Source organism: Bidens hawaiensis, unplaced genomic scaffold, assembly GCF_021521415.1.
Source record: "Bidens hawaiensis isolate Kalapana, Puna unplaced genomic scaffold, B.hawaiensis_p1.1 tig00020555_1, whole genome shotgun sequence".
NCBI lineage: Eukaryota > Viridiplantae > Streptophyta > Magnoliopsida > Asterales > Asteraceae > Bidens > Bidens hawaiensis.
Genome location: NW_027493147.1, coordinates 29,899 through 32,616, shown reverse-complemented (window position 1 = coordinate 32,616; position 2,718 = coordinate 29,899).

Here is a 2,718-nt window from a genome sequence, read left to right as displayed (position 1 = left end):
TAAATACCCTCTTTTAATTTCTCAAGAACTGTATTAAAAACTTCATCAACATCTGAATCAACTGCATCACACAAATGTAATAAGTTTAAAATAACAGCATAAGTGTTTTAAGAGCGTTTTAATTATACTAATAATTAATTTAGCCCAAATACCTTTCTAAGCAGCCACTGGACCACCAACACCAACATCTGAATCTTTTGATGGATGTCTATCCTTTCCTTGACGGACCAACTCGTTGATCTCGGAGAAAATTTTATCAAATTTCTTCAACTTGTTATCCATTGCCTTATTCCAAGACTGTAAAAAGAAAATACAGTTATTGTTAATTCAAAAACATTTTCAATTTATCCCAGCCAGTTGTAATGGAGTTAAATAATAGTCAACAAGCACGATAGGCATTTGCAAACTTAAAGGTGAATAATCACTTACATAATCATCCAAATCTTGTTCAGCTGTTTGATCGATATTTTCTGTTTCAGATGCACTTTGACCATCTGTTTTTTAAATTACATATAATGTTGTATTACATAAAATGCATGTAGAGATAAGAAATATGAGAGTTTTTTAGAAGAAAATAACAAGTTTAATACCATGTTCTTGTTTCTCCTCAGCTGCAGTGTTTTCTTCAACTCCAGGCTTACCGGCAGCACTAACCGTCACAGCAGTGGTAGCAGCAGCAGCCGCAGCAGCAGTCTCATCAAGTCTCTTCCCGGCAGCACTAACTGTCACAGCAGCAGCATCAACAGTCTCATCAAGTCCCTTCCCTACAACACTAACGGTCACAGCAGCAGCAGCCGCATCAATCCCTTTCCCGTCAACACTAAACGTCACAACAGCAGCAGCAGCAACCTCAGTAGCATCTTCTTCTAAGGGAGGACCATTATTCTCCAAGTGTTTTTCCATCTTATTAAGAGTAGTTGTTGTTATGTAGTTGACTGCAGGCGTTGTGACGGGAGTCCCAAATGGACCATATTTTTTCTGGTATTCATGCGTGTAAAGCATCACAAGTAAGGTCATCGGACCATTGTATTGATCGTTGATACCTCTCCATTCTTCCTTTGTCATTTTCAAGTTTTCAATAAGATAGCTGCACCAGTCCATATTTGGAATATCCGAGGTTTTATCAACTGCAGAGATGAATCGTTGATTGACTGTTGTTGATTTTGTCACAAATCCTATACAGGTGCTGAACAACACAAGGAAATTAATCTTAAACAGTTCACCAACTCCTTGATCCGCGTTTAGTTTGTTTTTCACATGCTTTATATATATTCTTGAATTTGTCGGGAATTGATTTTTGAACAAATCTGTAGTAACATCTTCCCTCAATATTGGTCTACTCTTGTCTAAAATAGGAATCTTACCCATTGGTATCCCCAACACTTCATGTAATTTTTGTGGTGTTATCTTAATAACACCGCTCCCAATGTTCAATTCGTTTAAACGGTTATTATAGTTCATGAGCAACCAATATCCCAAAGTTGTTGGAGTTTGGGTTACTTGAAGTCTTAACATTGACCCGAAACCCATTTCTTCCACACAAGTTTTTTGGGCAGTGGTCATTGCCTTCACTGCATCAACAATATTACAAGGCGCATACCCATTCTTCAATTTTTTGTCTACAAATTCAACAAAAGGTTTTCCCCTCTCGGCTGGCTTCTTTTCTTTAATGGCTTTCTTTTTCGGAGGCTGAAAGTCCGGGTCAGAGGTGCTGTGTTCCACATGTTTCCGCTTTGACAACAACATGTCGATTTTTGTGTCAAGGTCTGAATCAGATTCTGCTTCCACAACATATTTTGTTTTCCCCACCGGAGCAATTTTTTTAGTCTTCCTTTTATCAGTCTTGTTTTTTTCGACAACTAAATCACATACATACAATAAAACACGGGGGTAGGGGATAACAACACGAATCACAAGGAAACAGAAAACTCTTATCAAACATCACAATGATAAATTCTCATACCAAAGCCATAACACGCTAATCATACGCATATAACATGCTTTAATATTATACATAGATTTAAAAAAACAAGGATATGTATTACAATGACAACACGCTTATCAAACACATTTATACATAAGAAGATTCAAACAAATGCTTACATTTTAAGATTAAGTAAACCTAAAACGCTAAAAAAATCATAAAGTAACACCTGTTACATCTTCATTCTGAGACCTATCGTGCTTTTGCTTCGTCCTTGGTTCCGTTCCAGAAGTAGATGAGTTAGGGTTCTTCATTTTGGTTCCGTTCCAGAATAATTAAACCATGCATACAATCAGTTTATTTTGTGGAATTATTTGACTATGGTTACTCATATAATTGCAGGTAGGAGAAGATAGATGATTTAATTACGAGAACGTGGGCAAAAACGGTGAAGAAAACGGAGTTGAAACGAGAAAGTTATAACAAAAACAAGAAGGCCTTGTTAAAGGCCACCGTAGCTTACGGTGAAGCCACCGTAGCTTACGGTGGACTGAAGAAAATCACACTGTATGGCAGTTTTAAGCCACCGTAGGGTATTTTTAAGCCATCGTAAGCTACGGTGGCCACCGTAGCTTACGGTGGGACTGACGCTAAAACTTGTAACAACCTTATGAACTCATGTTAGGGTTGGCTTTTGAGATCCCAATCATTATCTTTCATCTAAGGACGACCTAAGGGCGATTTGGAGGTGCCATAACTTAATTTTGAGTGTGGTAATCATTAGAAACTCTATT